This window comes from Dromiciops gliroides, chromosome 1, assembly GCF_019393635.1.
Source record: "Dromiciops gliroides isolate mDroGli1 chromosome 1, mDroGli1.pri, whole genome shotgun sequence".
NCBI classification, from domain to species: Eukaryota; Metazoa; Chordata; class Mammalia; order Microbiotheria; family Microbiotheriidae; genus Dromiciops; species Dromiciops gliroides.
The window spans coordinates 513261520-513275755 of NC_057861.1; the positions used below are offsets into that span (position 1 = coordinate 513261520).

The window sequence follows — 14236 nt, forward strand, 5'->3', positions numbered from 1 at the left end:
AAAGGATGAGAGCCTTCATAGGAAAGAATCATTCTAAAAGTTTGTGATAGAGGCAGGGAAATTGGGACATAATCAGTCATGTACTTTAGACTTGGGATTAAATAGATTTCAAAGGACTCATTGGATGAATAAGTAGAATCTAATGGACTAAAATGATGAGAGACAATCAGCCCAGGAAATTCTGAAGAAACCAGAGTAAAAAATTCCAATGAATAGGAATAATGGTATTTCTGAAGAAAACAATGTACATGCACAGGAAAGTCACCAAGCATCTTAAAATTTAAAAAGAAATGTTTGGGAGCAGCTAGGTTGTGCAGTGGATAAAGCACCGGCCCTGGATTTAGAAGGACCTGAATTCAAATCCTGGCCTCAGACACTTGACACTTACTAGCTGTGTGACCCTGGGTAAGTCACTTAACCCTCATTGCCCCACAAAAACAAAAAGAAATATACAGGAAATGTAAGTAAGGCAAGACAACAGAAAAAGATGACCATTATAGCCCACATGGCAAGATGCTTTTTTTTTCTAAATAGTCTCAGGAGAACTAAATGCAGAATAGTTTCAGGCTTGCAAGGGCAGTTATGAGCAAAACAAGGAGGGGTAACTATGCTGGGAGAAAAAGGAAGACTAAAAAGAGGATAGGACCTTGACTAGAAGTAGATGAAAGAGGGATAACTGATGACCAAGATAAAACAAAACTGCTCAACTCTTATTTTGTTTCAATGACTACTGCAAAGGAGAATGACGTTTATACTGGAAATAGCAGAGCAAAAAAAATGATTAAAAGGGATTTGATACTTAAGATAAGGAAGGTGACAGTAAGAGAACAACTAGCTGCCCTTGATGAATTCAAGTCACTCAGCCCAGATAAACTACATCCTTGTGTGCTGAAAGAAAGAAAAAAAACTGGCAGATATAATTGCTGAACCACTGTCCATGATATTTGAAGGACCATGGAAAAGAGGAGAGGCACCACAAAATTAGAGAAGGCAGATGTACTGATTTTCAAGAAAGGGAACAGAATAGTCTCTGTAAATTACAGCTCAATAAATTACTTTTATTCCTGGGGAAATTATGGATCAGGTCATTTCAGCAATGGTCAGCAAATATCTAGAAAGAAAACTGGTGATTTTAAAAAAGCCAGAATGGCTTCACCAGACTAACCCCATTTGCATTTTTGACAGAATTACTAAATTAGTAGATGAGGGTAATGCTGTGATATCTCCAACTGGATATCCCATAGACAGACATCTTAAACTTAATATTTTCAAAGTTGAACTTATTATCTTTCTGCCTTATTTCTCTATTACTATTTAGGGTGCCACCATCCTCTCAATCAGCCTGGCTCACCAGGTGTCATCCTCCACTCCTCACTCTCCCTTACCCCCTATATCCAATCAATTTCCAAATCCTATCTCTTTTACTTTCATAACATTTCTCACAATTCTCCTTTTCTCCTATGACAGTGACACCACCCTGGTGCACCCGCACTATTGCAATGGTCTACTGGTAAGTATCCCTGACACAAGTCTCTCCCCACTCCAGTCCACCCTGTACTTAGGTGTCAGATCTAATGATGTTAATGTCCTCCCCACCCTACTCAATAAACTCTAGTGGTTTCCTATAAAGTCTAAGATCAAATATAAATCCTCTATTTGGCATTCAAATCATTGTCCATTATATGCTTAAGTATAGTATAGTTTTCTTATTTATCTCTTTTAATCAATGTAGCTTTGCTTTTGCCTTCTTTGAATAATACCCATGTACTTTCAATTCAACAGAGGCATAATGAACTTTGTCCTCTCCCCCTCTTGTTTTAGCTTCATGTAAGGAAAAGTAGGGCTAGGGATTTGAATGTAGAAGATAGTACAGAGTTAAATTGCTTCGCCAAGGGGCTGAGGTGGTGCTGATGACCTAAAAAAGAAGATAGTGATTGGAGGTCTTGGTAAGGACAAAGAATATGTTATAAGGCATAGAGAAATGCAATTTAAAGTAACTCTGAGGTCCACCTACATATATCAAATTGACAAATTCAACAACAAAAAATGCCAAATATTGGCTGGTCTGCAGGAAAACAGAAACATTGATTAACTGTTTGTGAATCTAAGAACTGGTTCAGCCATTCTGGAAATTTGAAACTATGTCTCCAAAAGTTATTAAACTGTGAATATCTTTGAGCCAGTGATACCATTGCTAGGCCTATACCCCAAGGAAATCAAAAAAAAGAGAAAAAGGACTCATAAATACAAGAATATTTATAGCAACTCTTACTCTGCTGATAATTACAAACTAAGGGGGTGCCCATCATTTGGGGAATGGCTAATCAAATTGTAGTATATGAATATAATGGAATACTATTATACATCACAACATTATGAAGGAGATGGTTTCAGAGAAACTTAAGAAGACTTCTATGAACTGGTACAGAGTGAAGTGAACAAAAGAAGAACAAATATAAAATAACAATAGCATTATAAAATTAACTGTGAAAGACTTAAGAATTTTTATAAAACCAATGACCAACTGTAATTCCAGATGACCCATGATGAAACATCCTATAACCTCTTAGAAATGCAATGAATTCATGGGCTGATGATGAGTGAGATGAGCAGAACCAGAAGAACATTGTACACAGTATCATCAACATTGTGTGTTGATCTACTGTGATGGACTATATTCTTCTCACCAATGGAATGGTACAGAAGAGTTCCAGGGAACTCATGATGGAAGAGGATCTCCAAATCCAGGGGGAAAAAAAACAACTGTGGAGTATAGATGCTGAATGAACCATACTATTTCTTTTGGTTTTGGTGCTGTTGTTTTTCTATTTTGAGGTTTTTTTTTTTGTCATTGCTCTGATTTTTCTCTTATAACATGACTAATGCAGAAATATGTTTAATGTTATTTTTTTTGTTGTTTTTTTTTGTTTTTTTTTTTTAGTGAGGCAATTGGGGTTAAGTGACTTGCCCAGGGTCACACAGCTAGTGAGTGTTAAGTGTCTGAGGCCAGATTTGAACTCAGGTACTCCTGACTCCAGGGCCAGTACTTTATCCACTGCGCCACCTAGCCGCCCCTTAATGTTATTTTATATATATATAACACATATATCAGATTACCTGCTGTCTAGGGGAGGGAGCAGGGAGGGGAGGGAGGGAGAAAAATCTGAAATTGGAAAGCTTGTATAAACAAAAGTTGAGCACTATCTTTACATGTAACAGGAAAAAAATAAAATTCTTTATTTAAAAAAAGAAATTTAATGAATTTAGGGTACAGATAGAAACATATATGTATTGGTGAGGCAATTGAGGTTAAGTGACTTACCCAGGGTCACACAGCTAGTAAATGTCAAGTGTCCGAGGCCGGATTTGAACTCAGGTCCTCCTGAATCCAGGGCCAGTGCTCTATCCACTGTGCCACCTAGCTGCCCCAAAACATATATTTTTTTAACATGAGCAATGAAGGAATTTTTTTTTTGCTATAAATATTTATTACATGTTTGTTTTTTCTTCCATCAGAGAGAGGTAAATGTGACGGGGGGAGAAAATAGATTTTTGTTAATGGAAAAAATAATATTAAGTTTAAAAAGCAAATAGAAAATAAAAATAGAAGAAATGCTTCAAGGCAGACATAACTCTGAAGAGTCAGAGTTGAGTTTTAACATATAGCACAAGTTTAGAGTGTTGAATAAAAATGTGATACAGAAAAGGATGGAAGAAATGACTACTGAACATGCGTACTTAAGAAATAAATATGTAGGCTCTCTCTAGAGGAAACAGCTTCTTGTGCTCCAAGGAACAGTGAAGTGAATATACAAGTGACATCAGGTGACATCACATCATCCAGAAGATAAAGTTGAGAGGAAGAAAACATGGGTAGCAGTAATTGATGACACCCTACTGAGGCTTTGTTGAGCTTATACAAACAATAGATGAAGTTAATGTTTTCCTGGAACATGAATCTGGAACATAAGGAAGAATTCCCCCACCTCCCAAGACTTGCCAAGCACAACTGCACACTTCTGATGATTTATGTTACTTAACAGCTATTTGGGTGAATTGGAATTCATTACCTCAGAGACAATATTATCTTCAAAAGAAATAGTTAAAACTCTTCCTGAAAATTCTGAAGCTTGTAGTGTTTACTCCTTTTCCTAGCCTGGGAGGGGAAATGGAAGTAATATCATGCAACTTGATCCTGGATTGTGCTGAATTACTCCATGCCATCAGAAGCTTGAAGGAGTTGAGAATGGAGAATGGTAGCAGTCAATCTTTAGTATCCATTGAGATGAGAGTGAGAAGAAATATAGAGATGCCTGGTTATAGCTTACCATTTGTAACTTGAGCATTCATATATGAGAAAATGACTCTATGGGAAAACAGGGATGAAATGAACCATCCCTCATGAGCATCTGAGAAAGGTTAACCATATTTCTCTCCAACTCCCCTTTCCCTCCACACACTTGCTCATTAGCAGGCATTCATTTGCAATGTTTTATTGTTACATTCTAAATTGTCCTTTTATACTGATCTGTTTTTCTTGGCATAAAATACCTGTGGCAGAAATGTGCATTTCTTAGCAATAGTGTGGTCACAACCAAAGTGTGCAAATAAGGAAGCTTTATGGCTGTTTTTCTTCACAGAACTCAGCTGGCTTGGAAGTTAAATTTTAGTTAAGCAGTGTGAAGTTCTGAAATAGATCAAAGCTATGAATTGAGAAATAAAGCATCTTTAACTGAGATAACAGGGTAGCAAACACCATCCTGAGGTATGTCCCATGGGTGCAGAATACAATGGATTTCCTAAACTAGAGGCCCATGGAAAAGTCTTTTATACCCTTGGGAGGAAAGAGGGAGGAGGCACCATGAGATAGCAAAGCCTGGTCAGGAGATCCCAGTAACCCTTGGCAATTGGAGCAGGAAGAACCGCTTAATGCTAGCTGTTTTGCCCTTCATGCCATGAATCTCAATTGAAGCTGACAAGAACATCAAAGGCCTAGATCCAGCCAGGTTCCCCCACAAGGCAAGATCTCAAGATGGGACTTAAGGTCTAATTCATCTCAACCTTATCAACACTATCTTGTTGGGAATGCTACTGACATTCTGGCATTACTAGGATCATTCAGGGAGTGCCAGGTAACATTACATTTGGTATTAACAATTTCCTGTCATTATATTAACAACTTTCTGTCAGCAGCATCCAGTGTTAGGGCTTTAATAAGTTATGTTTCTTTTATTAATAATTCTATAGGGAGGGGCAGAGCCAAGATGGTGGAGGAAAGACTGTGACTCTCCAAGCTCCCAACAAATCTATCCACATACCTCCAAAAACAATGCCATAAGACAAGTCCTGGAGCAGCAAAACCCACAAAAGAACAGAGTGAGACTATTTTCCAGCCAAAAACATCTTAAATAGGCAGCAGGGATCATCTGCTGTACCAGGTGAAAGAGAAATCAGTGCACAATGCAGATCCAGCCCCAGGCAGGCTGTGCCTCTGGAGCCTCATAGTCTTCAGCATGAGCCCTTCTTCTGAAACTTGGCTCAAGGACCAGTGAGGGGGCCCAACAGTCAGCCAGGGAGAAACAGTAGGGGGGTCTCTGCTAGAGCAGAGGCAGGAGTGCTGTGATGTTACTCAGGAAGCAGGTTTAAGTGGCAATGGCCCAGTGGGGGAGGGGTACAGGCACAACAAGCTTTTGAACATAGAGAACCAGATTTCAATCAGATTTCTGCTTCCAGGTTAAAGAGAAAGCAGGCCCGTGGTTACTTAAAGGCCAGGTGGGCTGAGAATGACCCTAAAACATACCACCTAGGACCCACTGTAGCTTGGGACAGTGCATCCTGGAAGCAACGCTCCATGTTAAGAAGGAGTTAAAAGTCAAGAAATAGATGGACAAGATGAGCAGGCAGAGAAAGTGGCAAACCATCTAAAGCTTCTTTTGTGGCAAGGTAGATCAAAATACACCCTCAGAAGAAGATAACAAAGTCAAATCTACTACATTCAAAGCTTCCAAGAAAAAATATAAATTGGTCTCAGGCATGGAAGTACTCAAAAAGGACTTTGAAGATGAAGTAAAGAGAGGTAGAGGGAAAAGTAAAAGATGTAGAGGAAAAAATGGAAAGAGAAATGAGAGTGATGCAGGAGGATCATGAAAAACAAATTAACAGCTTGAGAAGCCAAGTTGGCCAAATGGAAAAGGAGGTACATAAACTCACTGGAGAAACACATTGCTTAATAATTAGGATAGAAAAAATAGAAGCTAATGAATTTATGAGAAATGAAGACACAATGAAGCAAATCCAAATGAATAAAAAATAGATGGCAATATGAAATATCTCCTTGGAAAAACAGCTGACCTAGAAAATAGATTCAGGAGAGATCATTTGAAAATCATTGGACTACCTGAAAACCATGATGAAAAACAGAGCTTAGGCATCATCTTCCAAGGAATTGTCAAGCAAAATTGTTCTTATACTCTAGAAGCAGCAGGTAAAATAGAAATTGAAAGAATCCACTGATCACCTCCTGAATGAGATCCGAAAATGAAAACCTCCAGGAATATTATAACCATATTCCAGAACTCACAGGTCAAGGAGAAAATATTGCAATCGGCTAGAAAAAAAGGAATTCAAATACTGTGGAGCATAACACAAGATCTCAGAGCTTCAACATTAAAGGACAGGAGAGCATGAAATATGATATTCCGGAGGGCAACTGAACTGGGATTACAGGCAAAAATCACTTACCCAACAAAACTGATTGTAAACTTTCAGAGGAAAAAAATGGAACTTCAATGAAAAAGAAGAGTTTCAGGTATTTGTGATGAAAAGACCTGAATTGAATAGAAAATTTGACTCCCAAATACAGGACCCTAGAGAAGCATAAAAAGGTATACAGGAAAAAGAAATCATGAGCGATATTAAAAGTTTAAACTGTTTACATTCCTACATGGGAAGATAATACTTCTAACCCATAAGAACTGTCTTAGTATTAGGGCGGCTGAAAGGAATATACTTAGACAGAGGGCACAGATGTGAATTGAATATGAAGGAATGGTATCTGTAAAGCATTTATTTTGCATTTATCCTTGTTTTTTGTTAGGCAGGCAGGGTGGGGTGGCTTATGTCTAGGGCCAGATGTGAGTTCAGGGCCTCTTGGATCCAGGGTTGGTGCTTTGTCCACTGTGTCACCTAGCTGACCCATGATGACATCTTCAAAATGAAGTTAAAGGGTAAGAGGAATTCACTGGAAGAAAGGGAAAGGGAAAGGTGGAAGGTGGTAAAGTAGTTCACATAAAAGAAACAAGAAAAAGCTTATGGAGTGGAGGGGAAGATGGGGAAGGAGCAGGGAAGTGAGTGAGACTTACTTTCATCAAAATTGGCTCAAAGAGGGAATAAAATATACGCTCAAGTGGATATAGTAATATATTTTTCCCTGAGGGAAAGTGGGAGGGGAAGGGGATATGGGGAGAGAGGTGAACGAAGGGAGGGAAGGTTGGGGGAGGGGGCAGCAAAAAGCAAAACACTTTTGAGGAAGGATAGGGTGAAGGAAGATGGAAAATAGAGTAAATATCAAGGGGAGGGAATAGGATGGAGGGTAATACAGTTAGCAATAGTAATTGTGAAAGAAATGATGAGCAGGATGCTATCAGAAGGGCGTATGAAAAAATGGAAACCATCAACAGAGAAAGAACTGATGGTTTCTGAATACAGATTGAAGTATAATTTTATTTGTTAGTTCCTCTTTCTAAAGTTATTTTGTCTGTTTTCTTTCACAATCTGACTAATGTGAAGATGTTTTGTATGACTACTGCTTATGTATAACTTACATTGAATTGCTTGATTTCTTAGGGAGGGATGAGGAGGGAGAGAGGAAGAAATTTTGGAGCATAAAGGTTAAAAAAAATCAATGTGAAGGGGCACCTAGGTGGCACAGTGGATAGAGCACTGGCCCTGGAGTCAGGAGGACCTGACTCCAAATGACCAAATCTGGCCTCAGACACTTGACATTTACTAGCTGTGTGACCCTGGGCAAGTCACTTAACCCCAATTGCCTAACAAAAAAAAAATAATGTGAAAAAAATTTGTTTATTTTTTTACATGTAATTTGGGGAAATTTTTAAACAAATTAATTAATATTAAAAATCATTCTATAAGCTGCTATGTTTGGTTTATTAATAATTCTATAAACTTTCAAAGATTTCCAAAATAATCTGGGATCACTGTATTTAAACTATTGAGTCTTTTTTGTAATCTTAGTGTGGCTCACTGTATTTTCAAACCTAAGAATGAGGGGAAGAGAGAAAAGTGGGCTTATATAGTGCCCTTGAAGCAAAAAATCTTTACCATTCACCAGAAGAGGAGTGAGAAAAGTCAAATAGAAATAGGAAAGTCCTTTCTCAACAGCACCTCATGGGCAAGATAGGCATGGTCTGGGAGAATTACATTTAGCTTCTTTCTCTGGAGGGATGGGGAAGAACCACTCACTTTTGTTCTCCACATTAACACCTACTGACTACATTGGGATAAATTATACTTTCAGAAGTTAACTAGAAACCATTGCAAAGAATTATTGTCTGAAGGTCAAAAAATAAGATGAAATATTAACAATGTTTCATTGTTGCATTATAAATTAGTTTTATACTGATGTTTTATACTAATCTGTACACCTATACACCTGAATAGAAGCATCTTTGTTTGGCAAATATGCCAAATTAATAAATATTAAACTCTAATAACCCTGAAAATGTTTCTAGAGTAAAAAAGAAAGAGTTCTAGACATAGTTATATATAATCACATATACATATAATGTATAAATCTGAAAGCAACCTGTTAGCTTTTAACTTTTCAATAAAAATGTGAAAAGTAACAATGCAAAAATTACTTGATAGATTTATCAAGCAAGAATAAGAAGTCTAGGCCCTCCTTATAAAGTTAAGATTTTTCTTCAGGAACTTTATAAAGTGGCGAACATGCTGGTGATACTCAATTGCAGATTCATTCTTTGACTATATCCTTCCATAAAGGGAGAAGAATAGATTTTTATAAGTTCTGTATTGGATCATCTGAAAAAATCCCAGGTGGCCCCTCTATGAAAAGAGAAATGCTATAAATTATTAAATTACAAGAGTTTCATGGAAGACAGAAGTTATTTCAGGAGACTGTAAATTTGAGAGTACCACTAAAACTGCATAATGTGTATAGCAGGAACCTGTCCCTTTAGTTAGTTATCAGTCTCCACTGAAAAAGTGCACAACACCCTTTTTCCATCTGGTCCCAGGGGGTTTACCCCACTCCAACACCCTGGCTCCTCAGGCTGGAGTCTTGCTCCTGGTTTGGGGGGCAACTGTTCTCTGCTGCCGTGCAGGCAACCACTCAGGAAAAAATGCCAATTGTTCAGAGATTGTCCTGATACAAGAAATTTGAAAGATGACTTTCACAGAGACTTGCTAATAAGAGTGAAACTTGGCACAAATGTTGAAAATTCACAGACTTTTAATTAAATATCACCTCCCACCAGGATTATATGTGAGCCCATATGAATTGGCTTCATTACAAGAACACAATGTGACAGAGGCAACGATATCATAGACTTAGAAGCCCCCAACTATTTCTATGAAGAATTCAGTGTCTTTGTTGATGCCAAGTCAGATTCTCAGTGGTCTGGGTGCTTCATCAAGATTTTGCCTGTCTACCACTTGTATCACCAGACAGAGGAGAATGAAAAAAGAGCTTTGTGGTGGTGAACAACTCAGAATTATTTGTTGATTGCTACAATGATTCTCCTCCTCTAAACTGCTGGAAACAGTCTGACATGAAAGCTCCTTATTCTATGAAGAATAAGCACATCTGTCGGTAGAGCAACATGAAGCACAAATCAGAATGTGATCCTACAGGTTCCAGTAGGGCTAAGGGTACATTGTCTCCTCATATGTGTTATGACGCTGCTTGTTACAGTCTTATGTTCTGATCCCATCCTTAGAGCAGTCTTCAAATCAATTTAATAAAAAATATAAAATGGTGTTGTTTAAAAAAAAATTACGCAACAAACCACAAGACAGACAGACAATGAGACAGTTTATAGGATAGTCAAATAGACCATTTTATATTTCACATTGGCTCTGTACTATTTGACAGTTCCCTCTAGGTCCATGATTTTTAGTAATCCAAGCCAGAGCTTGGACTCATTTCTAGAGTGATCAAATTTTCCCCAAAAAATTCTTTGTAGTAATTATAGCAAGGGCATTTTCTCTGGTATAGCTGGTGCCAATAAAAAAAAATCTAAGAATGCCAGACTCTCCAACTCATAGATTAAACTTATTCAGCTTTCCTGATATGCCTCATTTTACCATAATCCCCTCTATCATCAACAAACACTAAGTGCCTGATATGTTCTAGATACTGAGGATTCAAAGAGGGATCAGGAATGATGCTTGAGCTAGAGGAATTTATATAGAGATAGGACATATACTAGTGTATATATAGTGTATATAGATGAATGACATAAAATGATAACATGGTCCTAGGCTAAGTACAGGCAACAAGTCTTATAACAGATATTAAGAGACAATAAGCAGCAAGGAATGAGGCAGAAGCAATGCTTTTTGGAGGAGGTTATTTAAAGTATAGATCTTTGGGGAAAAGTAGGACTTAGCCACGTGGGATTTATGTCAGTTAAAGAACAGGAAGACACTGCAGAAGAAAAAGTTGCATACTCAAATGTACTGAAGGGAGTATGCAGAAAAAACCCCAATGTCAGTATGACTGATTTAGAGAGTTTAAGTGGAAGTGTAATGGAAGATAAAGGCAGAAAACAGATTTTGGAGATATTTGAATGGGTAGCTCAGGAATTTGGCCTTTCTCCTCTCTGAGATGTCAAACACAGCCCTGGGCTAGGAGCAGCCCACAGTCATCCAAGAGTGGCCAAAACAAGATTTAAATGTAATTGGGAAATGGTTCACTAAATAAATAAAACTATAATACAAAATAGAGAATGTTCATTTGTGTTTTTTCTAAGTCAATAGGTAGGTAAGGAAGGATTGTTTCTGTTTGAGTTTGACAACAGTACTGTAGGCTATTTTCTGTACACGTTAAGTAATAGTTTTAAAAATCTGAAAATGTTTTATCTGTGCAAATATAGACACTCTAAGGTTGTCAGAAAGTAACATCCTAATTGTTCAGGTGGCACTTCACTATTCTGTAATAATAATGATGAGTAACATTTATTTACTGTTTTAAGGTTTGCAAAACACTTTATAAATATTTTCTCATTTTTTCCTCACACAATAACCCTGGAAGGTAGATGTTATCAATGCTCCCATTTTACAGATAGAAAACTAAGGCAAAGAGAGGCTTCATGATTTGCCAGTTACATAGTTAATATGTGTCTGAGGCGGGGTGGCTAGGTGGCCCAGTGGATGAAGCACTGGCCCTGGAGTCAGGAGTACCTGAGTTCAAATCCGGCCTCAGACACTTAAACATTTACTAGCTGTGTGACCCTGGGCAAGTCACTTAACCCCAATTGCCTCACTAAAAAAAAAAAAATATGTGTCTGAGGCCAGATTTTGAACTCATGTCTATTGTTATACCTTTCAAGGTTATTTTGATATATGAATGGTAGGCACCTTATTGGAATAGAATCTTTAAGGTGGTACTTTTCTCTAAGTAAATTGTTTATATAATCAACAAACAATAAACATAAAGGTTTTTCTAAAATTTAGCAATTCTTAACCCAGGTTGCATTACCTTGTCTTTTTTTAATATTTGATAACTGTATTTCAATTTGATTAGTTTCCTCTGAATTTTACTTTATTGATTTAAAGCCATTATTCTGAGGAAGATTCCATAGGCTTCACTAGATTGCCAAAAAGGTCCATAAAAAAAAGATTAAAGACTATTGCCTAGGTCCTTCAGTAAATTGTGTTTTGGTACAGGTGTGGTCTGCTGTAGGATATGACTTGCAAAAAGCCTATTGGATCCCTACTAATACTTTCACTGAAGCTACTTTTGATATATGTGTAAATGATTCATAAAAATGAGAGCATGTATATATGTGTGTTTACACTCATATGTGCATATCTATTGTATATATAAAGTATATATATGTCACCTTTTTATTATTACTTAAGTCCAAGATATTTTCACCTAGCAAGGAAACCATAGAAAAAAAAAATAATGAATCTTGGCCCAGACAGGAAGCAAAACCATAGATAACATCTCTCTACTAAAAGAGGTCATATAGAAAATGTCTCTCTGTCAGCATTGTAACTAAGGCTTTAGTATCCTAAAATCCATTGGATATGTCTCCCCCCTGCATGGCAGTTCTCTTCTAGTCATGTAATTTGTGGCACCCCAAAAGGTATATCACCTCCTTCTGGGGTCAACTCCTTACCTTCTCCTCCTTCCATGGGATTGCCAGAAGTCATTGACACTGTAACTATACTCTCTGGATATGGGCCATCCCCTCTCCTGGAACAATTCCATCAGTCTGGGGTCCTCTGCTTTGCCTCATCCCAATTTAATTTTCCACAGGCACCAGAATTCCTATTTATATCTCTGATCACTTATACCAACCCTAGGTGGGTCACACTATGGTTTCCATTATTGCTGCTTGCATATAACATGGAATTACAGGGATCTTTGTGGCAGTATAGATTTAGAGTTGGAAGAGATTAAATGTCATCTCATCTAGTGAATGAAATGACATTTTATAGAAGATGCCCAGAAATTGATACCCAGAAAGGTTAAATGAATTTCCCAAGATCATATAAATAGCAAATAGTAGGAGCCAATCCAAGGTTTTCTGATTATAAATCAAACATTCTACCACTGTACCCTGCTGCCTACCAAACATATCCCAGGATGTTCTTACTTACACAACTAAAAAATGGGGAATACTAAAACAAAGAAAAGGTTTCTTTGACTGGGAGAAGCCATAGTAGCTATGCAATTTTTAATGCCAATGACAATGTTGCCTCTAAGAGTAAATTTTGCATTTTAGCAAAACAAAGAGATTAATGGAAGCACTAGTAACATATTTTAGAATACCCTAAATTTCTAGGTAATATTGTCTCTCATATTCTGAAGAATGGATATAAACTTGGAGACAGCATTCACAAAAATTTTGGAAATTATCATTGCTTTTATTTAAGAGGACAAAGTTTATGTAAGACATTAGGCTACACAAAAAGAACTATGAAGTTCAACTTTTTAACAACTCATTATGACTCATTCTGAACCCAAATTCCTGATATATCACAATGCCTATTAATTAGGCACTTTTCTCACATTCTTCTAAGAATGCAAAATAAAAATCCATTGCCTTTAATTTATATAACACATTGTTGCCAAAATTCAAAGCATTGGCATACTGAATAGTTCACAGGAGATAGATGATTTCCCTGCAAATCAGTGGCAGGGATGCAGTAATATTTTATAAGCAAAGCAATATCTTACACAGTTTAAATAACTCACCCAATGTCATGCTACCAAAAGTATATGGAAAAGGGATCTCTTGGCTATGTAGACTATACCACATCTGTTGATATGATGTGTAAATATGCCTATTTGGAACCACACTGAAATCACCAAATCTGCCATACTGCTCTCCCTAATAGTTCTAAAATAATAATTGCTATTTAATCATCAAATTGAGCATGGGTTTGATTTTTTTTGGCATATGTATGTTTTGTATTGGTAATGTCCTAAGTTGCTCATTCATTTCCCATCTATTGAAAAACATTTAAATTCAGAAGTAACAATATATAAATATTTTTCACATCACTAAAGCTACAATTTACAGAGTGAATTGTGATTAAGCATTATGTTTCGCTTAAGAATAAAGCAACACAGAAATACTGAAAGTGAATGTAAGACACATCTTTGTTAAAATAAATCACCATAACTATTCATACTTATATAATATGTAAAAGTTTATAAAGAGCTTTCCCTGCAACAATTCATTGATATAGTTAGTGTATACACACATATGCAGTTATATTTATATAGTTATAGTTATTGCCATTCTAAAGATGAAGAAACTCAAACAAAGGAAGGGGAGGTAGTAAAGTAACTTTCCCAGGGTCACATAAATTTCAGAACAAAGATTTATATGCATGTCTCACCTGATTTCAACTTTCCCTGCTTCTTTACAACATGCCAAACTAGCTCCATAGTATACCAAGATATATATTTTAGAAGGTAACTCAATTTCATTGTTATAGAAATCATAAATCAGGGTAC

At 36.9% G+C, this 14236-nt stretch overlaps 1 pseudogene; it reads left to right on the top strand.

The window, feature by feature from the left end:
- Window positions 1-1460: 1460 nt before the first annotated feature.
- On the top strand, window positions 1461-9999 carry LOC122750997 (annotated as a pseudogene).
- The last annotated feature ends 4237 nt before the right edge of the window (window positions 10000-14236 follow it).